The following is a 26,989-nucleotide window of genomic DNA, read 5'->3' on the forward strand; positions in this document are numbered from 1 at the left end:
GTAATGACAACAGAAGATTAATGTAACTTTAAAGGTGACAACGAAGACATTGAACTTGTTAAGGATAATCAATACCTTGGCACAGTCATTAACCAAAATGGAGACAATAGTCAAGAAATCAGAAGAAGGGTAGGACTGGGAAGGGCAGCTGTGAGAGAACTAGAAAAGGTCCTCAAATGCAAAGATGTATCACTGAACACTAAAGTCAGAATCATTCAGACCATGGTATTCCCAATCTCTATATATGGATGTGAAAGTTGGACAGTGAAAAAAGTGGATAAGAGAAAAATCAACTCATTTGAAATGTGGTGTTAGAGGAGAGCTTTATGCATTCCATGGACTGCAAAAAAAGAAATAATTGGGTGTTAGAACAAATTAAACCAGAACTATCACTAGAAGCTAAAATGATGAAACTGAGGTTATCATACTTTGAACACATAATGAGAAGACATGATTCACTAGAAAAGACAATAATGCTGGGAAAAACAGAAGGAGTAAAAAATGAGGAAGGCCAAAGAAGAGATGGATTGATTCCATACAGGAAACCACAGACCTGAACTTACAAGATCTGAACAGGGTGGTTTATAACAGATGCTATTGGAGGTTGCTGATTCATAGGGTCACCATCGCCATAAGTCATAATCGACTTGAAGGCATATAACAACAACAAAATGAAATAACCACTATAGCTATTATTCTGAAATTTGGAAGATGGAATCTCCTCAGAGGGGGTGATCATGCCTGCAATTTGCATCCAAGTCTGGAAGAACAATAAAAGACTTTCTCTTTTAAAAAACAAACAAATTTTAAAAGTGTCCTGAAACACCCTGGATGTAACTGCCTACAATTTGGCAGACGTAATTCACTCTGGACTCCAACGCCTGAAAATTCCATCCACTTCTGTGGGGAAAAAAAGGTTATTGCTGTTTTTAGATTCTCATAGTGATTGCGGAGAAAACATACCTTCCTTTTTAGCAGATCTAATTTAGTCCCGAATAACAAGTCACAATGAAAAGACACAGAGCAGCTCTGAAATAGGACAAGTTGCTTCACTAAGCTAAAGATACAGATATAAATTGAATGTTGTGACCAGTGCACACCTGAAATAAACAAGCACATAAAAATAATAACAGTAACGACAAAAATTACAGAAGTACAAATTGCCAAGGCCATAGTTAGCTCCTCAGAACAACATCTTGTTCAGCCTTGTCCCTGACAACTGCCAACAAGGAAAGGCTAGGCTCCATCATGACCTGAGAGATATCTAGCTCTTACTCCCTTGCCCCAGAGGACATCACTGGGAACTGTTACAACTACCGAGAAAGGGAGGCTTACTTCCATCTTGGGCCAAGTAAGTTCCAGCTGCACCATTCACTTTCTTGCCTCAGAGAACCTCAGTGGGCTCTGCTGTCTAGTGGGTGGAGGCCGTACAGCAACATCAAAGATGAGGGCTCACTGGTTCGTCCCCCACAGCCACTTGCCTCGTCTGTCCAACCCTCATTCATTTGCCCCACAGCCTCTTGCCTCGCTCGCTCATCCACCCCACAGCCACTTACTTCACCCGTCTACCCCATAGCTGCCCACTCATCTCACTCCTACACCAGCCATCTTTGTTGCCCTGATGTCTCACTTGCTGCCCTGCTGCCCTGCTCCATACATGCCCCCTTGTCATGCTATGTCACATCATTACGCCATGATGGCGTAACATCTTACATTCTTATTATATAGGAAGACAATCATAGAATAAAAAAGAATAGAGGGATTAAGCGTCAGAAAGTCAAAACAACATCAAAAACTATAAGTGGTTCATCTTGGGATATCCTTCCACAAAGAGGCATGTGGCATAGGTGGGTACCAATTGCATTCCTCGATAACCACATATCTAATAAAAGCAAACTATTTTTCATGAAACGTATTTTTTTTTTTTAGTGGGGTTTTCCATTTTCTCAATTTTTTTAGTAGTTTTTTTCATTAATGTCTCTGTCCATGTCTTGTGTGTGTGCAGGGAAAGGTCAAGGTCAATTTCTGTCCGGTGGTGAGTCCTATCTCACAGAAAACTTTTTTTCCAGATTTAATGCAGTTTTTATTTTATTTGTATCTTTTATTTTATGTTCACGAGACTCTTGGAGCTATAAATCAGGATATAAGTATTCTAAGCTAAACTAATAACCAACTAATCTTGTAAGGTTACATCTGCAATGCATTTCAACTGGATTTAGATTTGGATTTACCCTGGGTTTGGAAGGTTTTCATTGGTATTGCTTCTCGACAACTAACATGGAATTCATAGCTCTGCAAGGTGTTCCAAATGATCCAATCACCTTTAGCACCCTGGCAAAAATAAAATCCTCAAGGGTTCCTTGAGGAAAACCATGATAACCCCTTTTAAAACATATAATTGAAAGCATTCTTGTAGGGCTACAATTTCTGTATTTCTTATGGAAAAGCAATAGCACATAACACCTTCTAAACCCAGTTTAAATCCACAATGTAGTAGTTGATTTTTGCAAGAATCAACTGAAATAGCTCTTCACTGAAATATATAATGTGTACTATAGACAGGACCAGAATAACCTATACTACAGCGATTCTTTAGCGATAACAGTTGGGATATTAAAAACACATATCACTGGAAGAAACAACATAATTCAGAATTTGCTGACGGAAAGAAGGAGGGGGAAAAAAATAACCAGAGAGTCCCTTTTGTGCTCTACAAGGGACCAAAGGGTCTGTTTTAGCCTGGTAAGTATGTTTTAAAACAGGTTCTTGGGAAAAGAAAATGCCACAATGTTAATCCATTCTCAGGGCAAGAACGAAAAATGGCACATCAATTATTTGTCCTGACAAACTAACGAGAATGGGGAAAGGTATGATCTCATTACCAACTTAATCTTCTGGCAGTTGCTGGATGTGATACAAGTGATTCTATCAAACTGGAAACAAAGGGATTATTTCAGGGGCCAATTATGCAAGCCCAAATACTCTTGACATATGAAGTGGGTTGAACTGAAAGCCCATGGCGCTGGCAAAACTGAAGGCAGACAAAATTCTGTTGGCACCATGTAATTTGTTTCCTTAATGAGATTATTTTTCATGCAAGTATGCATACCCTTCCAATGTTTCACATTTATGGGCTGTAGTAGCTGCCAGGCCATATTTTTTTCCTTGTGACTGCTGATATTTTTAGTGGACAAATGACTAACCTTTGGCTGGCATTCCCCAAGTTTACTTGATAATTAGATTCTACCAAAGGGGAAAACAAGGAGTGGCTAACTAATGGCCCTCCAGACATTGTTGGACTACCACTCCAGACATCCTTGACTGCTGGTCATGCTGATTGGGGCTGATGGAGTTGGAGTTCCAGTAACACCTACAGGGCTGCAGGCTAGTCATCTCTGAACTAAACATTCAAGAGTATTATGAACCTTATACTAGCCGCCTCCTCAGTGACTTGGGTCATCAAGAACTGATGCTGATTAATACGTGTTCAAGAAGAAGTAAAGATGACCATCCTGCATGCTGAAGTGTGACAGGGATTGAGAGGCCATGTGGGCTAACCTTGTCTCCTACCTTTGATGCATGTGCCCATCACCATCCATATGTTTGGCTGCACATCTGAAGGGATTCTACTACTGGTGTACATGTGTAGAAATCTCCACATGAGAAGACTCCTCCTTCACTTGGAGGAGTTAGAAACATGTACATCCTTCACATGCCAGCCAAACACACAACTGATAAAGCGTGTGGCCACTGAACATGGTGGTGAGGGGAAGGCTAGCCCACATATCCCTTGGCTATCTCTCCCCCATTTTTTCAAATGTATGGGGGAGTCATCTGGACTACCTAAGGTTGCATCCAGGTATGCCTACCTACACACTGAGGTAGAAGCTGAAACTAGTGTTCTTCCTGATGTGTGTGTGTGTGTGTGTGTGTGTGTGTGTGTGAGAGAGAGAGAGAGAGAGAGAGAGAGAGAGAGAGAGAATAGTGGGGAGAGGTGGTATTTTTAATGCAGCTAGCATAAAAGCAAAACAATTTTTGAGTTTTTTTAACTGCTAGTTGATAATAAACAAGGTTGCTTTCATTTTGGGGACAGATATTTCTTTAGGATCTCTGCCTGAATCTCTGCTGGCTTCCCTCCTCCTCACAGTTTGTGTATCTATGCCCAATGAGCAAAATCTGGCAAGGGACACATAACATAACGCCTCGGAGTCTCCCATCCATCACAAGATACTGGTGGCCTCTCATCACAGATAGGTGGTTAATATGTTACACAGCTATGGACTTTTCTCAGATGAATCAACAGAATGGAGTTAATCAACTGGTTTTAACTGCAGTCCAGTGGGTAAGCCAGGTCTGCGAGGAGGTATGGCAAGAGCACACTCAAAAGATCAGAAAGAGTGGTAATGCTAGTCTGTAGTCAGACCATCTACTTCCTCTTAGCTCCCTTACTAATTTAATTTAATTCTGAGTTTAAGGGTGTCCTGGGACCAGCTTGTTAACACTGCCACATCCAGTCATGCATGATGATTTAGTCATGGATGATTGTGCAACAGAGGGGCCAGTTAGCCTCAAGTAGCACAGCACCTCATGATTTAAACGTCAATGACCATAAGACTCCCAGACCTTTTCACCTTTCTTCTCAATTAGGTGGAAGGAAGGCCTATCACCCCACACCTCACTGTATGTAGGCCTCAGCTAAGTTCCAGTAGAGACGTGTGCAAATGGCCTCTCAAAAATTCCCACCCTATTTTTGAGCAGAGAAATTGGTGGAGGCATTACACTGATTTTCTCCAGGGGGAGAAGAAATTCTCCAACAGGTTCTCAGTGGTGAGGTTCACCATTAGCAATGTCACTAGCACAGCTTCTTTCTTTTTTTATATGTGTTTCTGATGTTTCAAGTAGCAACTGTAGGAAGCGGTGGCAACCCAGAAACCATTTACTTTACTTTAATTTAATTTATAAAAAGTATATCCTGCCCTTCCTCCCAAAGGGAACCCATTTTGCACTCTCCAGTATACCCTTTGTGTTGCCTCATTCTAGCGGGGAGGGGGGTAAATTGTGACAACCACAAGAAACAGTAGAAAAATATTTGAATTCTACACACTGTCTTAAAGAGAAAACATGTCAGATGTTTTCCCAGAAAAATATTTTGAGAAATTTTGGTTCGACTCTACATTCAGTGCTCTTGGAGAAAGCATGGTGCAAGTGAAAAACCATAACGCCCAGGATCCTCATATGCGCCATGTGTGTAAAGTATGTCTTTCATTTTGTAAATGGAGCCCTCTCAGCTGTTCTACAGTCCAGTGGTTGTTGGTCCCCACTGGGACTGGTAGGGCAAAAGGCATAGAATTCAACAGTAGATGAAATCACAGCCAATGACAGGCAGATTCAATTACTTCTAGTTTTTCCCCACCCTCCTCCATGTTGAGTTTTACCAGGGCAAAACCTTGGCTAAGGAGAAAAAAGCTGACAGCCAGTAATACCCCCTGGACTGGAGGTAAGTTGGAAAGTAGGCAAGTGGGGGTTGGCTGCGGTTGGTTGGTGGGGCAGTGCTCCATTTCTCCTAATGCAGCAAGCTCCACTGCCCCGTCTCTGGTAAGGAATGCACAGTTTAGATGTGTCAAATCGGTCAGTTTCAATTGCTTTCTTTTCTGTGTCTAAAATTCAAATGTTGTTGCCATTTTTGCCTAGTATATCCATTTTGTACATTGTTTAATTAATATACACGCCATATGCCAATGTATACTTCTATAATATGCCCTTTTCACTAACATACCCATCTTTGGTTGGAGAACTGCATCTCAAGATTTGGTGCAGAGCAAATTTCAAAGGAGAGCTCGTTTTTGGTTTGCATGGGTCCCAAAGTGCAAATTTGGTAGGTTTGCTTTAAAATGTGAACCAAATGTTCAAATAAGGAGGCACCTGTTTGTGACAGGATCTGATGCCCCAGATCAGCCCTTGCCATGCTGCAGTAATGTCACTGCCTCATACCAGGGTCTAGAGACAAAGCCTATCCAGGGGCCAGATTAATTGTCCATACAACGGATGTCAACAAAATTAATAACTTGCATATGCTTTCTAAAACAGATATTTTGAGCTGAAGGTATGGCCGCTTATAGTTTCCATGGGGATTCCCAGTGAAGCAAATAATGTTCTGCGGGGAGAGCGTAATGCATTCCCCCCATACAAAGGCAGGGAAATAGCTGTGTATGAACCCAACCTTTTTAGAGCAGCTGAATGAGAGTGAGAAAAAACTTCTTTGAACTTTCTGGTTGTTTGTCAGTTGGGTGTTGCAGATTTAATTCTAAATTAGTAGATTTTCCCACAATCATAAGGCTGACACAGAGAAACATGCATATTTATGCCTTTTTACCTTTCTGTATTCTTGTCAACCATCTGATAGATAGACAAAAAATAGCAACAAAGGCAGCATCATTAATCAAAGAAGAGATCTCCTGCTTCTCTGTCAATAAAATAGCTCCTCTGTGCTATGTTTCACTATTCATGACATCTGCCATAATACTCATATACATATTTTATCTGCTATTTCAATGCACCATTATTAGAATATCATCTGCTAGCTGAAACGAGGACAATCCTTGCCACACAATTCTCTTTCTACAAAGGGATGTGCTTGAGACCTCTCTTCACGATATTCTTCCATGACGTTTCTATTAGTTCTGCAGAAATGTCTCATCACCAATCCTCACATTAGATTTATTTATGTCAGGGAAGGGGAGCTTTCCCCCCCCCAACCTGAGGGCCACATTCCCTTCTGGGCAACTTTTTGAAAGCCACATGCCAGTGGTGGGTGAGGTGAGAGGCAAAGATGGACAGAGAAAGAAAGGGCCTTTGCACAATAGGTTAGTCTGTAGACACTCACACACCCCTCTCTATTCTTCATCCAGACAAGCAAGAAGCATTATCAGAGTTCAAGGGCATGTTCCAGACAAGCAAACAGTTCAGATGTACGCAGGTTCAATGAGGGGAGTGTGGCTTCAAGAGATGGGGTGTGGCTGGGGAGAGATTGTGGAGCTCCCAGAGCAAGATAGAGAGACCCAAAGGACCATGTTTGGAGAATGGCCTTGATTTATTTGGAGGTTCATTTAGGGAGGGAAGTAGCAGCTCAACACTCTGGAGGCACCATGTTTCTCCGCCATAATCTATTCTACTATTAGGCATACTAGAACCTCATCTGGAAAAAGTGGCTACTCTTCCCTTAAAATGTTCCAAAGCAAAAACAGAAGAAAACAAAACGCACCTGATGAAACCACTATGCCTGTTTTTTCACCACACACCTCTCCCTCTTGCTATGGGGGAGGAAACACAGTCATGCTACAAGGCAGGGGATGACACTGTGTCCTAGGCTGGTGCCTCAGTATGCTTACAGATATACGTATCATCTTTGTGGAAGGAACAGACAACTCCAGTTATTAACTTGTCCATATAGTTTAGCACAGGATTTCCCAACGTTTGAGCCACAGATGTTGCTGGACTACAACTCCCATCAGCTCCATCCAGCATGGCCAATGGTCAGGAATTATAGGAACTGTAGTCCAGCAACATCTGTGGCCCAAAGGTTGGGAAACCCTGGTTTAGCACAAGTTCTCCAATAGCTAGACATTTGCATTCAAAGAAGGGCTGGAACAGTTTGCTCAGTAACTCAGGGTGTACATGATGCCCACTTCACTGACTGAGAGAGCCAACTCTGAAATGGATATTCAAATGCTATAGGTACCAAATGAAAAAGACATGACCCAACCCTAGGGTTCATATTGTATGGCTTGCATGGTGCATGCAGTCCTCTGAGCAGTAATCTGCAGCCCTGAATAAGTCCACCACTAATGTTTAATGCAGATAGGCCACTGATTTCCTGCTGTAATCATTGCCTTTCATCAAACCTTTATTCTGTACTTGGGAATGTGAGGTGATGAAGAAAACATGACCCACAAATATGTGCACCTGAGCCCTGATAACGTTTTGTACAATGAAAGAAAAGCTGTATGCATGCTTAGCCCTTTCTCCACCCACAATCTTGCTTTTCCAAATCCCCTCCCTTCTAGTAACTTTCCCTCTATCAGTTCCAAAAATATTTGCACTATTAACAAGCATCCGTCTGGAATTCCACAGGAAAGGGGGCAATGCTGGGGACAATGTAGAGTGGATAAACAGAAGGTTATGCATCCCTCTCCTTGTTGTTTCTCTGCTTTAAATATTCTTCCTCTGAAGTGGCTTTTGATTTAAAAAATTGAAAGGGGCCTTACTGTCTAAAATACTAGATCCTCATTCATCACTGCAGCATGGTTTCTGCTTCATTATGCTTGCATGTATTCATCATTTAGCCATAGCTACCTGTTACAGCCCCCTCTAGGATGCACACCTTTACGTGATGAGGGCGTTTCAGAGTGTTGAAGAAGCTGAGAGCAATGCCGACAGGAGTCAAGACCAAGAGGCTAGACTTCTAGCAGGGGCACCCAAGGCGGAATGGTCAAAGCTGACACCAGACTAAGATGCATCCAAACTCAGAGGAAGGCAATGGTAAACCACCTCTGAATAACTCTTACCATGAAAACCCTATGAACAGAGTATCCAAAATGTAACATGAGAACCGTATGATGGAGAACCAGAAATTTTAGAATGTGAGGCACAAGCTGCTCTTAAAATACTTGGAAAAAACAAATCACCAGGAACAGATGACATACCAATAGAGTTGCTACAAGCTACTGAGACTGAATCTTTCCAAACCCACAAACTGGAAGCATTCAATATACATCCCAATTCCAAAGAAAGGGGATCCCAGGGAATGCAGTAATTATCAAACTATTGCCTTAATACCCCATGCAAGTAAAGTAATGCTCAAGATTCTACAACAAAGGTTCTTACCATATATGGAGCAAGAAGTGCCAGATGTCCAAGGTGGATTTAGAAAGGGAAGAGGCACCAGAGATCATATTACAAACATACATTGGATAATGGAACGGAGCAAGGGATTTCAGAAGAAAATCACCCTGTGCTTTATAGACTACAGCAAAGCCTTTGACTGTGTAGATCATGAAAAACTATGGAATGCTTTAAAAGAAATGGGGGTGCCACAGCATCTGATTGTCCAGATGCGCAACCTATACTCTGGACAAGAGGCTACTGTAAGGACAGAATATGGAGAAACCGATTGGTTCCCCATCGGAAAGGGTGTGAGACAGGGGTGTATTTTATCACCCTATTTATTTAATCTATATGCAGAACATATCATATGGAAAGCGGGATTGGACCAAGATGAAGGAGGTATGAAAATTGGTGGGAGAAATATCAATAATTTAAGATATGCAGATGATACCATACTACTAGCAGAAACCAGTAATGATTTGAAATGAACGCTGATGAAAGTTAAAGAGGAAACCACAAAAGCAGGACTACAGCTGAACAGATGAACTGCTGTAAACCACCCAGAGAGCTTCGGCTATGGGGTGGTATATAAATGTAATAAATAAATTAATAAATAAATAGATTAGACAGACAGATAGATAGATAAATGGCAAAAAAGTAATGACAACAGAAGGTTTATGTAACTTTACAGTTGACAATGAGGACATTGAACTTGTCAAGGATTATCAATACCTCGGCACAGTCATTAACCAAAATGAAGACAATAGTCAAGAAATCGGAAGAAGGCTAGGACTGGGGAGGGCAGCTATGAGATAACTAGAAAAGGTCCTCAAATGCAAAGATATATCACTGAACAGTAAAGTCAGGATAATTCAAACCATGGTATTCCCAATCTCTATCTATGGATGTGAAAGTTGGACAGTGAAAAAAGTGGTTAAGAGAAAAATCAACTCATTTGAATGTGGCATTGGAGGAGAGCTTTGTGCGTACCATGGACTGCAAAAAAAAACAATAATTGGGTGTTAGAACAAATTAAACCAGCACTATCACCAGAAGCTAAAATGATGAAAGTGAGGTTATCATACTTCGGACACATCATGAGAAGACATGATTCACTAGAAAAGACAATAATGCTGGGGAAAACAGAAAGGAGTAGAAAAAGAGGAAGGCTAAACAAGAGATGGATTGATTCCATAAAAGAAGCCACAGACCTGAACTTACAAGATCTGAACAGGGTGGTTCACGACAGATGCTATTGGAGGTCACTGATTCATAGGGTTGCCATAAGTCGTAATTGACTTGAAGGCACATAACAACAACAAAACCTGTTACAGGTATGTGCAAACTTGCAATCTATGCTCAGTATCTTCCTATGTCCCTGTACTCCTAGCCACAAGTATCATACCAACCTAGGCTCCTTTGGGAGGATGGGTGAGATGATTGTTGTTGTTATGTGTCTTCAAGTCGACTATGACTTATGGTGACTTATGGGTGAGATAGAAATTTAATTTAAAAAACCCACAAATAAATAAAATGTCCTCCTTCATATACAAACTGTAAAAGATGGGAGCAGCTTCCCCGTGTTGCTATGCCATATGGCTACAGTATGTATGTGGATACACAATTGCATGGTCAAGGGTCAGTCTCATATAAGTTTTGCTACCTGGGAACCAACTAGATCAGAAAGACCCATGCGATCAGCTCCACCCACGTAAATGCACACATTCTCCCCAGCTATGGGGGGAACCACACCACAGAGAAATTTCTCCCATTGAGCTTGTTGTCTGTGTAAGTGTGAAGGGTGGACCATGTGTACTGAAGATGCAGATATTACTGGACAGTTGTAGGATCAACCATGAAGAGAGGAGCCACCATGGCACACCAGACAGCATGTAAATACAGGGCAAGAAATTATTCATTAGAGGGGATGGCTCATACAAGCAAAAGTGGGCAGATGTCTGTGAGATATTATGGCAGACACTCTCATTTTAACCAGTTCAGTCCAAATCCCTAGTGAAGGAGCATAAATGATTCAACCAGCCAGGAATGCAGCTAGCCCCTCATTGAACTCATCCTTGTCCCAAGCAGAACACTTAGAGCAGTGTTCTTCAACCTTCGGTCCTCATATGTGGTTGAACTGCAACCCCCATCATTTCCAGCCACCTTAGCCACTGTGGAGGGATTATGGGAGTTGTAGTACAGCAACATCTGGGGACCCAAGTTTGAAGAACAGTGTCTTAGAGCATCTTGCGGATTGAAAACACCAAGTCTTAACTAGGGATGGAAAGAGCTGTCAATTTTGGTTCTCTCCATTTCTCATTTTTCCAACCTGAAATTTGGTTTTCCACATTTCTGCTGCAATTTGTGGTTCTTGTTTTTAAAAACTGCAATAAAAAGTATTCCTAATAAACACATTTTTGCATGCAATTTTTACCAATGTACACATTTCGCAAGCAATTTCTGTTAATATAATGCATTTACCTAGGGAGGTGTGGTACCTAGGGTGGTGGCAAGCTCTCCAGTATTGGAGGCATTCAAGAGGCAGGTGGGTAGCCACCTGTCGGGTATGCTTTAATTTGGGTTTCTGCATTGAGCAGGGGGTTGAACTTGATGGCATTATAAGACCCATCCAACTCTTCTATGGTTCTATAATTTTTGTACATTATAGAATTATATACACACTTTCTTCTAGTATATGCATTTTTGGTAAACATTCTGTGGTTGGAGATCTGCACTAAAACATTCAAATAAGTGCAAATTTCAAAGGATGGCTGCGTTTTGGTTCTTGTGTTGTTTTGGAAAGTGCAGATTTGATAGACTAAAGTTTAAATACGAGCTGAATTGAATTTCTCCCCCATCCCTTGTCTTAACCAGTTCAAATGCTGTCGTACAATGGTAGGCAGCAAATTGGTTTGTTTGGGGACTTTGCATGAGTACATCTTGTGTCTGATTAGATAGGATTTGGACTCATATTTACATTACAAGATTTGGGGAAAGTACACCTAGGTGTTTCATTCTTGAGATTAGCCTTTAAAGGCCTGACACCTTCCTGCTTGCATCTTTTGTTTGCTGTAATTACTGTATATAACAATACTGGCACAATTAGCTAAATTCCCTGGGATTTCACAGGCAACAGCTTCTGAAGCAAATGCAGCCTTTTATTTCAAAACAATAGAAAGGACAAATGTCTAATTTTAGTAACTATTGTCAGCTTTGCTTCTGCCAGTGTTTCTGGGACAGCTCGTGGAAAGTCAGAAGTGTATCCAAGGCTTTGGGAAAAGCTACAGAATCCAACAATATGACAAATGCAAAAAGCATCCTTTGTTGTTATGGAAATAACTTGTACCCTTCAGTACAAGAAAAATAACAATGTAAAAGAAGCAATTAAAGAAGTAAAGCACTCATTGACTAACCTGTGTAAACACATCTCTAGCCCCGGCTGACAATACCAGAATTCACATTCTGGAATGAAATAGCCTATCCTACATAAAAGAGGTTGTTATGCAGAGGACTGCCAAAACTGCCCAACTACTTAATAACATAGCATGATATGGGAATATTTGTTTAACTGAAATATTTTTATGCCACTCTTCAGCAAAAAAAAAAAAAGGCTCCCAGATACTAAGGTGGACTTTTCCCTTGGGCTTACAATCTAAAAGACAACACAGAAGGAAAAAATAATTGGGAGGGAGGAGGGGAAAAAAGCCAGTTGAGGTACTAGCTTTTAGTTACAAAGTTCTTACAATAAAGAAAGTTCTTATACAGTCGGGCCCCACTCATATGGCAGGTTACGTTCCAGACCCCCGCTGTAAAGCAGCACCCATTGATTAGAATGGTGCACGATGCCCGAAAACCGCTGTAAAAGCGGAACAAGCGCCATATGCGTGGGACTTTAGTCTAATTGTGTCTAATTGAGACCGCTGTATTAGTGTATCACTGTAAAGCAAAGCGCTTTAAAGCGGGGCCCTACTGTAATAAAGTTCTTATAATTATTTCTGGCAAGGAGGAGTGAAGCAAGCTCTCTTCTTCTTCTTCGGCCAATGGGTGGGGCGAGATTGGTCTCCCACTTGCCATGATGTACTTCCTGGGAGGCAGTAGGTGCAGGCCCCCATCACCCTTGATCCCCTGGCCAATGTCAGGAGCCAGAGTGTGCTTCCCTTCAGCTCTACAGTCCCTGAACAACTCACCAAATGTCCATGTTTAACAGATATTGCTCCTGTTTTCGGTACCTGTAGAAAATAAAGTAGAAAGTAACTTATATTGCCTTTCAGGGAGATGCTGAGGATGGCTCACAAACAAGGAATATAGGAAGGAATATAGGAAGCTGCCTTATCCTGATGCCTGGCCCCAAGAGTAATTTAGTACATTCTATCATCCCCCTAACCAAAATGCGAAGGGAGATCTGGAGATGAAATCGAGGAAGCATGCAAACTAGAAAATGTTGTGGTAACTACTCTGACATAGACTGGCTACATATGTGTTCCAGTCATGACAAAGAAGTAAAGTTTCTAGATACTCTAAATGACTGTGTCCTAGAACAGTTGGTCATGGAACCAACCAGAGGGACAGCGACCCTGGACTTCATCTTAAGTAGCACCCAGGACCTGGTGCGAGATGTAAGTGTTGTTGAACCAGCTGGGAGCAGTGACCATAGTGCTATTAAATTAAGCATATATGTACATGGGTAATTGCCAAAAAAATTCAACACGGTCACATTTGATTTCAAAAAAAGAAACTTCTCCAAAATGAGGGGATTGGTAAAAAGGAAATTGAAAGGCAAAGTCCAGAGGATCAAATCACTCCAAAATGCTTGGGAGTTGTTTAAAAACACAATATTAGAAGCTCAACTGGAGCATATACCACAGATTAGGAAAGGTACCACCATCAAGAGGATGCCGGTGTCATTAATAAGCAGAGTCAAAGAAGGTATTAGAGACAAGAAGGCTTCCTTCAAAAAATGCAAGTCTTGTCCTAATGAGGAGAATAAAACTCTGGCAAAAGAAATGCAATAATAATAATAATAATAATAATAATAATAATAATAATAAACTTTATTTCTACCCCACCCTTTTTCCAATAGGACTCAGAGCGGCTTACAACTAAAAACAACACCATAAAAACATACAGAGTATATTATTAAAAAAGAATTAAACTGAATAAGGGATGCTGAAAAGGAATTGGAAGAGCACATTGCTAAAAAACATAAAAACCAACAACAACAATTCTTCAAATACATTAAAAGCAGGACACTGTCTAAGGAGGCAGTTGGACCCTTGGATGACAAGGGAGTCAAAGATGTGCCCAAGCAGGATACAGAGATTGCAGCAAAGCTAAATGAATTCTTTGCATCTATCTTCACAGGCCAGATTCTTGTGCCTGAACTAACTGTTGCAAGAAGAGGGTCTGAGGAACTGAGGCAAACAGTGGTGATGAGAGATGAAGTTTTAGGCTTAATAGACAAAATAAAAACTGACAAATTACTGGGTCTGGATGGAATCCACAGAAGAACTCAAATGTGAAATTGCTGATCTTCTAACAAAAATATGTAACTTGTCCCTCAGATTCGCCTCCATACCTGACGACTGGAAAGTGGCCAATGTAACGGCAATCTTTAAAGGGGGAATCCCAGAAATTCCAAGCTGGTTAGCTTAATGTCTGTCCCAGGAAAATTGGCAGAAAATATTGTTAAAGGTAAAATAACCAAGCATATAGAAGAGTGAGCTTTGCTGAAGCAGAACCAACATGGCTTCTGCAAGGGTAAGTCCTGTCACTAATCTATTAGAGTTATTTGAGAGTGTTAAAAAGCATATGGATAGAAGTGATCTGGTTGACCTAGTGTACTTGGACTTTCACAAAACTTTTGACAAAGTACCTCACCAAAGACTCCTGAGTAAGCTTACCATGGAATAAGAGGATAGTTCCTGCTGTGGATCAGGAAGGTTAAGTAGCAGGATGCAGAGAGTAGGAATCAATGAACAGTTCTCCCAATGGAGGATTGTAGAAAGTAGAGTCCCAAAGGATCAGTACTGGGATCTGTGCTTTTTAACTTGTTCATAAATGATCTAGAGTTTAGGGGTGAGCAGTGAGATGGCCAAGTTTGCTGATGATCAGAGTTGTTAAAACAAAGAGACATTGCAAAGAGCTTCGAAAGGACCTCTCTAAACTGAGTGAATGGGCAGTAAAATGTTAAATGCAATTCAATGTAAACAGGAGTAAAGTTATGCATATTGAAGCAAAAAAATTGAGTTAATGAATAGCCTGTGTATCAGTCCACATCTTAGAGCATAATACACAAAATGTATACTCATCATGAAAGCCACTGAAGAAGACTAATTGTCGAAATGCATTTGGCTGTGTTATACATTTTGCAATTTATTACATATGGGCATTGACTTATGCATATTGGCCACTGTTCACAAGTTGCCTTTTACCTCTACATTGATATTATCTTGACTATATCATACATTTTGTATTTTATTGTATATGGACACTGATTTTTCTATTATTTTGCTGGCCTTTTTATTATTATATGAAAATATTTATAGGGATTTTATATTGACTGTTCATATACATATTAAATTTTTGATATTATTTTATAATTATATTTCTGTACCATACCTTATTCTCAGCCAACCTTTAGCCATAGTGAGGCCCATTCCAAGCAGCATTTAAAATGCCTTGTACCATGTGCCAACACAGGGGTGAGAGGGGATGGAGGTATCCCACCTATCCTCTAATCCACTGGACTCTCTTGAGTGATGGGTGAGAGTGATGGGATTTGCAGGCTGATGACAGGGAGGGAGGATTTCAATTCTTATCTAACTTAGTTGGGTTTTTTAATTGAGCTGGAAAAGCATTATAACCCATTAAAATGTTATAATGCTTAGTCACAAAAATATGAAATTCAGTGATAATCACTACAGATGATATTGTCGGGCTGTTCACCAGCTCTGGACAAATCCCAGATCCTAAATGGAATTGGGCAGATTTGAGTCTATCCAGGATTTGTCTGGAGTGGGTCAAGGCAGCCCTGGATCACCACTTCAGCAGTTCCTTCTTTACAGAATCCCATCTTACAGATATAGAACCACAGACTTTTGTTCCTGGACACCTGAACTTGTCATTACCTGTGTAGCAGCATTCTGTACCAGCTGCAGTCTCTGAGCCATCTTCAAGGGCAGTCCCACATAGAACATATTACAGTAATCAACTAGGGCATGAATAATGCTATACAATATATCCCTATGTTGCAATATTCAAAGGGGGGGCTATTCCAGCATAAGGATACCAATAGAAACTAGTCTGTTGGTTCTTGTGCCTACAAGCCCAGTCCCAGAAGGTATGTACTTGGTTCCAGCAGTGGTGACTATATGGACTGTAATACTGAGGGTCCTCTTACACTGCTATTACCACTCCTGCATCCACTCCATGTGCAAATATCCTCCCTTCTTAAAACCCAGCAAAGTAGGAACCCAATGCAAGACTTTCAAAAGAAGAATGTTATAGATAACAGAAAAAATGGAAGCAAACACACTCTCCATACTCTTCAGCAAGCAAAGTAAACTTTATACTCACAAACACTACAACACAACAAGGATCTTTGGGCCACCTCTCCTTCCCTGACCAGACAACACATGCCTCTGGGTTTCAGAGTAGGCTAAGGGCCCTAAGCTGCCCCAAGTCCCACTTAAATACTCTGCCTTCTCATTTCCAGTAAACCCCTGCCCCACTAATTAACAATTAATTTCATGCTAATCTTCCTACATTGATTGGCTTTTACTCACCTTAGAATACCCCTCTTCCAAGGAGGATCTGCCCGTCTACATAGATTGTTTATCTCAAACTGCACCCATGTCCCCCTTTTTGTAGTGAACCCTGTGGTTTTTACCTTCTCTCATTTCTCCTTTTCAGGGGAGAAGGGCCTTTTTCTGACCACACTGTCAATCATTGCTACCCCAAGGTGATCTTCTTTATTAAAGCCGTATCTGATGCTATATCTATTATCTTATTATTACCCATATATCTACACCCATATAAACCTTATACCAATGGTTTTATCTAAACTATACCTTATATTACCATAGTTTTGGCATTTTATAGCCCCTATAATTCATTTCAGCTTGCTAGGGACCACAACGGGATGTTCTTTGCAATCTTCTGATGGTACAGAGACAGTTAATATTTCTCTTCTGTTGGTCTTTATTAAATGTTCCACGGTCCCCACAATCTCTATCTGAGGTCTCTTCCTTATGCTTTATTTACAATAACCCACAATCTCTGATTTCTTTTAAAATAAACTAAAATCTTATATCACACAACTCCTTTACCATTTAAACTTAATTATATAGATCACACTTAAACTTCTCATATATCACAAGCCCTTCATCCTCCTGGAGACCCCTCTTGAATGTAATATATGAAAACCCAGAAACCTTTATTATTCAAATTGTACACCATTGATACCAGTATATGGGAGCAAAGCTCACATTCACTTTGATCTTAAGAATCCGTTTATGACACACACTACAGACAATCAGTGTTAGTTCCCTGTTCTTGTGGTTGCACTGTATTGTGTTAGTTTCCTGTTCTTGTGGTGAGCACAGGATGCCATGTGGTTTTGTGACCATTTCCCCAACAATGGCACTCTCTTACAAATTTTACTAAGGGGTGAGTTTTACAAATTCTCTCATGTCAAACCAGAGTTCCCCAAAGACCCTTGTTATGGACCCCTAAAGTTTCCAGTCTTCTAGACTCCAACTCCTAGAACACCAACCCATCAAAATGAAAGTTGCTGTGCCCAGTTTTTATCATGATACAAGTGTCAACTATGATATTCATTACAAGTCCCTGTACCTACTTTCAGAAGGAACACCTGAGAGGCAAGTTGGTCAGACTGAGGAGTTAGGCCAGACTCAAACTGGCCTTCGGTCACCTGACCTGCTCAGTTGATAGAAGCAATGATACCATCTGCCTATCTGCAGAGAAACAAGGCAGAAAGCCAGTGGTTTATTTATCTAAATGTATATCCTTTATATTTATTAAAATTTAGTTTAATTTTAATTTATTGTAATTTTAATTTATTTTAGGTTATATTTAAATTTATATTTATTTTAATTTAAACAATCCAGTTGTTCGTTTGTTTATTTAAATGTATACCCTGCCCTTCTCCCCAAGTTAACAAGCAGTCCCTGGTCCAAGATCCCTATAGAGTGATCTGTAGGATATAATAATAATAATAATAAAATTTTATTTAATTAGTCACCCATCTGTCTGCCTAAACGGACACTCTGGGCGACGTACAGATATAAATACAGTATAAAAACATACACATACAGCAAATTACAATATTAACAGCAATTCATCTAACCATCCTTCAGTAATACAATATAAAAACCTAACCCACCCCAGAAATCCCATAGGCCTGCCTGAACAGCCAGGTCTTTAAAGCTTGGCGAAAAGCCATCAGGGAGGAGGCGTGACGAAGGTCAAAAGGAAGCAAGTTCCAGAGGGTGGGGGCCACGATCGAGAAGGCCCTCTCTCTGGTCCGCACCAGTCTAGCTGTTTTCACCGGTGGGACCAAGAGAGAAGGTCTTGTGAGGCTGATCTTGTTTGGCGGCATATTTGGTGATACTGGAGGCGTTCCTTCAGATAGACTGGGCCGGAACCGTATAGGGTTTTAAAGGTTAGTACCAACACCTTGAATTGGGCCCGGTACACAACTGGCAACCAGTGTAGCTCCATCAACACTGGGGTAACATGGTCCCGGCGACGGCTCTGCTTTATTAAGCGTGCCGCCGCATTCTGTACCAGTTGGAATTTCCAGACCGTCTTCAGGGGTAACCCAACGTAGAGCGCATTACAATAGGCATTGTGCAGCTGCTCTCATGGAATCCAACAGATTGTATTTAGTGGGGATCTGGTACTAAGTAAGAGGGAGGACATGAATATAAATGGATTGTTCCCCCAATACATTCATTAAAAATTGATTGAGTACCTCCCCAGTATAGACTCTGGTTGTATCCAACTAAGTCCTGTTCAGAGTAGACCCATTGCAGGTAATGGACATGATTAAGGCTACAATACAATACATACTTACCTGGTAGTAAGTCCCACTGAACCCAGTAGAGCTTACTTCTGAGTAGACATGTATTGGATTGCAGCCTAACTTAGGTTCATTAATTGCAGTGAGGCTACTCTGATTAGAGCTTCGATACAACCTTAGTAACAACTGAATAGTTTTAAATAAAATTCCTGTGGCAGTTGAATAGTTCAACCTACTTCAATACAACTCAATCATATTTTTATTCTCTACATTGTAGTATAAATACAGGATATTTTCATTTTGCATATGCATTTTAGATCCCCACTCCTTGCTCCACCTGTGCATGGCACTGTGATAACCTCTTTCAAGAACTGTGCCTCTCTGTATGGCAGGGGAGCACCACACAGAGAAAAAGGCTGGTAAACGCTTGTGTGCAGCTTGCCCTCATTTCCGATTCATCCCTTTGAAAGGATAATCCTTTCATGGTTGGTGGATTAAAGGTTCTGTCAGTGCTTGAACAGTTGAAAGGGGGTTTGCTTGTGTGTTTGTTTTAGAATGCTGAAAGTACATAGTTAATTAAATTAACATTCGGCTTTCCAAACATGCTAATTTCTCTGTCTGCCTTTCTTGCCAAAATCTGATCAATATGGGAAGCGGTGGAAGTATTTGTTTAAAAATACTTATTTAAAAAGCATTCAAATACTGGCCTCATTTGATGGCTGCAGATGACAATATTTGAAAACACTCACAACGGTGTGTATTCCCCCATACGTATTATGAAAAATCATTTGTTTTTATTAAATGTATTTATTTATTACATTTATATCCCACCCTTCCTCCCAGAAGGAGCGTTTGGATGAAAGCTAAATCAAGGTCAGAAATGGGACTAAAGAGCAGACCAGAAACACTTCTGTTACAAAAAGGAATAGGGATGGGGGTTGCTGCCTAGTTCTGATCCGCTTGTATTCCAATAATGTGTCTTTCGTTCCCGATCCACCCTTTTTTTGTTCCTGCTTGCTTTTGCACTTGCTGATTCGATCCCCCCCCCCTTTTTAATTTGTGGATGTTTTTTAACAAAGATCCTTATGGAAATGATTATGGTGTTCCACATGTTTTTTCCCTATTTACGTATCAGTTAGGAAGATAATTGCCTTTGAGTCTGACTCTTGCCTCTGCTGACTGATGTGCTGCTTAATTATTTCTCCGCCTTTCACTACTTGCTATTCTTGTTGTTTTGCAGTAGTTTTGATTTTTACTGTTGAAAAGTTGACCACCACATAATTAACATAATGGGTGGACCTGGCCAATTCATATATAGCAAAGAGAAGCGGTCCATTTTTTCATGTGTGTGTGTAAAATAGCATTGCAATAAGCCAGTGCAATCTGCACCTTCTGCAACAAAGTGTTATTTAAGGTCCCGACTTACACAGAACACCCACACAGAGCATCTGCTGTGCTGTGTGTGGTATCTGTGAAGTTCTTGTCGCTTAGAAGAAAAATTTACGTAGTCTTTCATAGATGAAAATGAAAAACATTGCATTGCGCTGAAATATCATTGGGCAGATTGAGAAAACTACATTTTCTTCTGCAATTGAATTTGATACTGAATAACAACGACCAAAATGATTACTTAACCTAAACTTTATTTAAGGAACAGAAGAATTAAAGAACAGACAGAGTCAGACTAAGAAAAAAATTAACATTAATGTTAATGGCCATTTCTGAGAATTAACAAAACAAAATTGGATAGAGGTTAATGGATGTTAATGGTGATCATTATCACCTAGACAGCTGTTAAGAATGCATCAACTTAGAGGAAATACAATTATGAAGATAATGACATAAAATTAGGGATTTTATTTTTTTTAAAAATGTGCTGATGACAGCTATGGCCCATAGCAAGAAATCAGTGCGAGTCCGAAAAGACAGTGGACTGTCGGATTGAGTCTAAATCCAGTATTAAGTCTGATTTTGCAGATATTCTCCTCCATCCCTAAAAAGCAAAAACTCCCAACACTATGAGGTAATCTTTCCACCCCACATATGCACCCCACAAATGAGGGGAAGCAGGACTAACCCCATCCCCACCCATTGATACTAGCTTAGCTGCTGGCCACAGTTCTGGGGGCTTCTGTCTCTACTCTGGCTCTGTGTGAAGGGGGACAAGGCCATCTTACATAATCCCCATAGGATGGTGAATTATTTTGCATTGACTACATCTCTTCCATATTTTAATGCTAAGGCAAGAAATCTTAATCTGGTTGGTGGCCACAAAGAGAACAGGATGCTGGACTAGATGAGCCTTTGGTCTGACCCAGCAGGCTCTCCTTATGTTCTTAATCAATTTCTACAAAAGATGGTGATGGCTAGTTGTTATGCAAGTTTTAAAAATTGCAGGAACTCTCCTGGAGTCTGGAGCTGATAAATGGACCTGCTGTTTCTATGGCTTTGGTTCCCCTATAACCGTCATGTCTATGACTGGGTTCTTAGTTCTCATTATACTGTTTCCTCATTGCTGTTATATGGTTTGATGTCTATTCTGTGCCATTTGAAATACAAAAAAAATGTCTTGTGGGGCTGATGCAATGATTGGAGACATCAAACTTAGAAAATACTATACCTTTCTGGAAGCACCAGGTATATTCTGCGTAACTCATTCCTTCTAGCAACAATGGAGGGCAAAATTGTCTATCCATGTGAAAGGATTGTCAGTTATCCTTACTGTGATTAGTAAAGTCAACTACTGCACTTACTTTCAGCAGCAGCAGCATGCAACTAAGAGCCAGAGGATCTTGTTCAGTCAACATGTTCTTATTCTGGACAATGAAATCTGATGTTTGACCACTTCCCTGCCTCCTTCAAGGACAAACAGGGCTTTAATAGACTGCAGTGACCTTCCCAAAGAGGAACACCGATTGGTTTGAATAAATAAACATGGATATATAACGCAAGAAAGATGTAGTTGCTGGGGAAAAATAACTCACTTTAGCATTATGATGGCTATGTCTCTGCTTCCACAGTCAGAGGCATCATGCTTCTGAATACCAGTTGCTGAAAACCACAGGAAGGGAATGTGCTCTTGCACTCAGGTCCTGCTGGTCGGCTTCCCATAGGCTACTGGTTGGCCTGTGAGAACAGGATGCTGGACTAGATGAGACATTTGCCAGATCCTGGAGGCTCTTTTTGTGTTCTTATGTATAAAGGTGCATTTGATTCTGCTAAAGAGACATAATATTATGGTAATCATAGTCTTTTGGAGACATGTTACTATTCTTATTTAGGAGTAATATCCAACAAAGTTCTTCCACTAGCATAAGGATTCCAGCTTGTGCAATGGAACTGCCTCTCCCTGTCTTCTTCCTGTGCACCTCCTGCATTGTCCTCAAACCTTTCTGCCACCTGGCAGCTGTGCTGTGGGGTGCCGCAGGGTACCATTTTATCCCCAATGCTGTTTAACATCTATATGAAGCCCTTGGGAGCAGTCATCAGAAGATTTGGGGCAAGGTGTCAGCAGTATGCTGATGATACCCAGTTTTATTTCTTCATAACATCTGAATTGGGAGAGGCCGTGAAAGCCCTGGACCAGTACCTGGACTCAGTGGTGGGCTGGATGAGAACCAATAAACTGAGTCTGAATCCTAAGAAGATGGAGGCACTGTGAGTTGGTGGTTCCCGAGTTCAGATAATTGGTCAGTCGCCTGCTTTGGATGGGGTCATACTCCCTCTGAAAGAGCAGGTTCATAATCCGGGGTTGTTCCTGGATCCATCTTTGTCACCAAAGGCCCAGGTGACCACAATGGTTATGAGTGCCTTTTTCCAGCTTCAGCTGGTAAGACAGCAGTGGCCGTTTCTGGACTGGAATAGCCTGATCACTGTTGTCCATGCATGGGTAACCTTCAGGTGCATTACTGTAATGCACTCTATAAGGGACTGCCTTTGAGGTTGGTCTGGAAGCCGCAGCTGGTGCAAAATGTGATGGCACAACTGCACACGGGGACAGATTATCGGCAACTTGTCATCTCATTGCTGAAAGAATTGCACTGGCTGCCCATTAGCTAATGGGGCAAGTTCAAGGTTCTGGTTCTGATATACAAAGCCCTATGCAGCTTGGGACCAGGATACCTGAAAGAACATCTTACCCCTTATATACCCAGTCGATCATTGCGCTCTGCAGATGAGGGCCTCCTGCAGATACCATCTTATCAGGAGGTCTGTTCCACACAACATAGGAAGTGGACCTTTAGTGTTGTGGCACTAAATTGTGGAATTTCCTCCCCTTAAATATTAGACAGGCACCATCCCTGTTATCTTTTTGGTGCCTATTGAAGGCCTTCCTCTTTCAACAAGCCTTTTCAGTTGAGACCTTATCCCAGTCTGTGTCTCTGTTGGAATTGTTTCTTAAAGATGTTTTTAGAGCTGTATCTTTTTTAAAAGATGTTTTGTTTTAATATATTTTAAAGTCTTTTGTTTTAAGATATTTTAAGAATGTTTTTGGTGTTTTTGTTTGCCACCCTGGGCTCCTTCTGGGAAGAAGGGTGAGATATACATTTAATAAGTGAATAAATAAATAAATCTGCTTCATAGGGGTGGGGGGAAATCCAGAAGATTTAGGTGGCATGTGGTTTGGGGGTGGAGGTGAGGAGAGGAGGGGAAGTTTCATTGTGCAATGAAAAGCCTTTGCAACATCACAAGCACTTTGTTGGATACTTCATTATCATCATCATCATCATCATTCTTTTCCTTTGACAAACAATTCAGTTTCCTTGATCACATCTACTATCCATTATTATTATTGCTATTGTTATTTATTAGATTTATTAATCGCTTGATACCTAAAGTTCCCCAAGTGACTTACACAATGTTAAAACAAACACACTATAAAAACATAACAATAAACAAAAACAACACAATAGCAATAGCACCCCTACACAGCCACAGGAAGGTTTGGCAGCATATTAAAACAAAACGTCATCTCGACTTCCGGGAAGGGTGACTTAGCCTGTGCCTGCTTTTGAGACGGGCTCCTGCCTCAAAAGAAGCTTATTCAGATATATCAGTCAGTTTTTTCTTTTTTTTTTGACTGATTAAACTTCTCCCGGGTAGGGAGAAACGAAGAGATTAACCTCAAAGCCTATTTTTGTTGGGACGACCAGATCTCATTAATTTATGGGACGAGGTCCAGCCGACGAAGGTGGGACGGATTTTCAACAGCAAGCTCTATCTGTTAAAGCGAACGTTCATCTTATCTTCTAAGAGAGAACGCACTAACAGGCAAGCACCCTTCTTTCTATATTTTTCTTTTACTTGACTTAAATTGTTGCTGTTTAAAAGAGATTTGCCAGATTGATCAGTTTTTGACATCTCACTGGGGAGCCATAACTTCTCTCTGCTACGCACTAATTAATAGCTTATCTCTGTTTTTGTTGCAAAAAGCTGTCCTGGATTTGCATTCTAAAGATATACACAGAAGAGGGATTTCTATTCCAGATTTTTATTTTGAAAAATATTATACTGTTTTGAGACTACTCTCTTTTTGGTCTATTTTATTTTGACGAATCTGTTTCTTGACGATTGCCATTAATTGTTTCGATCCTGGGAACTGCATTTTGTTTACTTAACTATTGGAGAGATAAGGCTGTCTGCTCTGTTTATACTGTGATGTCACCAAGTTTGGAGTATTAACCCAATTGTTGCTGAAATAAGAAGTGGTTTTCCTATATTTTTCTTTTAAAATGGCAATTAAGAAAGTGGCTGAAAATCTGGAAATAACTATGTTTCAGAAAATAATGGATGAGATTGAGATAACGAAAATTGAATTGAGTAAAATGAAGCAGGAGATTAAAGATATAAGGGTCCCTGTGAGAGAGGTGACCCTGGAAGGGGTCCCTGTGAGAGAGGAGACCCCGGAGATTGGAACAGGGGTCCCTGTGAGAGAGGAGACCCTGGAGACTGGAATAGGGGTCCCTGTGAGAGAGGAGATCCCGGAGATTGGAACCAACGTGGAACAGGAACAAGATTTGGAGTCTATGGACTTTAGAAATAAAATCTATTGTTTGGAACTCAATGTTATCTCTGAAGAAATGAATGAAGATTCTAGAGATAAAGTTATCAATGGCATGGATAATCTTCTGGACTGGAATGATGTGATGGAGCCCAATATAGAGAAAATCTATGGAATTAACTGCAGCCATGTGTCAATGGAAAAACTTTTAAGAGATGACCCAGTGTATTTTGAAAAAAAGAACAGAGATATGATTTTACAGCAGTATTTCAGCAACCTATTCAGAATGGATGGCAAGAAAATATTTGGGATAGAGGTAATTCCCATCAGACTCTTACTATATGACTATGGCTTTGACAGCAAGATTATTATGGAATACTGATAATGGAAGATTGGATATTGAAATTACTGGACTTAACAAGACTACTGAAGATGGAAGATGGAAAATGGAACTAATAGAGATAATAGAACAATGGCTACTGAAATTATTGAACCTAACAGATTCTGATGTGATGGATTAATTGAAATGTTTATTTTGACTATGGTTATGACAATAAGATTATCATAATTAGTAATGAGATGGATTAATCGATATGCTTATCCGGAAAAAAAAATTGATAGATATATTTCTTAAAGAATTGAAACCTCTCTTTGACTTTTTGTGGAAAGAATAAAGTAATGTTTATGAGATTTGATGATTAAGTAAGATAACTACTGGAGGAAAGTGATTTTATAATATGACTTAAGAGACAGGATTGTTATATATTATAGACTTATAACTGATTTGATCTTTGACAAATGGGAAGTCAATATTTTACTCTTTATTTTTTATTTTTGTTTTTTTTTTCTTTTTTTCTTTTTGTTTAACTATTTTTGATTTTGTTTTTTGTCTTTGAATGTTTTATGATTTTGTCTTGTATGTTTTATGAAAATCTGAATAAAATTATTGAAAAAAAAACAAAAAACAAAACGTCATCTCAATCTATCAACTGCCTGGGAGAAAAGGCACCTCTTTACCTGGTGCCAGAAATATGTCAATGAAGGCATCAGGTGGATCCCACTGGGGCACATATTTCACAGATGGGGAGACACAACTGAAAAGGCCCTTTCCCTTGTCATCACCCTCCAAGCCTCCCTCAGGGGGGGAATCTGGAGAAGGGCCTCACCTGGCCATTCAGACAATTTAATCTGCAGTTTCCAATGGTGAACATTAAACAAAGTGTTTCTTCATTAAGAGCGATTCAATAGAATTCATCCTGAGATGTATAAAAATAAGACCAGTACAGGAGAAGAAAAAATATTTCACTAAATCTCCATTGATAACTATTGGGAGAATAATTGAATTAAATTTCCTTTTATTAAAAGACACAAACAAAACAGATTTTCTTCTGAGAAAACCTCACTTTTCACACACATGGCTGGCAGCTTAAGAACTGCTTCTGTGTGATGTGTTTTCATGATGCAGGCACAGGTATGTGAATATCCTCTTCACAGCAAGGTTAAGGTCTTGTCTCCATGCAACTGACAGGAAGCAGTGATCAAACGCTCACCTGCTCTTTCTAACTTTAGACATTATCCAGGCTAAAATGAAGGGAAATTCTTTTCGAGTTTCACCAGTTTGAAATTCACACTAAAGAAAACCAGGGCTGTCTAGTAGGGAGGCCAAACAAAAACATTCTTTCTCCATCTATTCCAACAAAGATCAAGAACTTAACAGATAGGTTAATATGCCAAATATAAAGAAACTTCAAAAAAATTGTGAGGCTTGCTAATACCTGTCATATTACTTTTGCAACTGGAACTGGTTAACCTCAAAACCCTGGTCTCTTCGACTATCTGAATGTTGTTCTCTTTGCTGGGCATGCAGGGTGACTATCTTTAAGAAAGTCTAGAGCAGAATACTAGATTCCTATTAGACTGAAGCTTCTCTGAGATAACAGTTTTAAGTATACACTTCCCAAAACTAGCATAAAGCTGTGGTATTTGGCATATAATAATTAGCAGTCCAATTAAGTATGTGAATAACAAAGCCATGCAGATGAGGCCAATCATATTGGCTTTTC

This window comes from Rhineura floridana, chromosome 7, assembly GCF_030035675.1.
Source record: "Rhineura floridana isolate rRhiFlo1 chromosome 7, rRhiFlo1.hap2, whole genome shotgun sequence".
Lineage (NCBI taxonomy): Eukaryota > Metazoa > Chordata > Lepidosauria > Squamata > Rhineuridae > Rhineura > Rhineura floridana.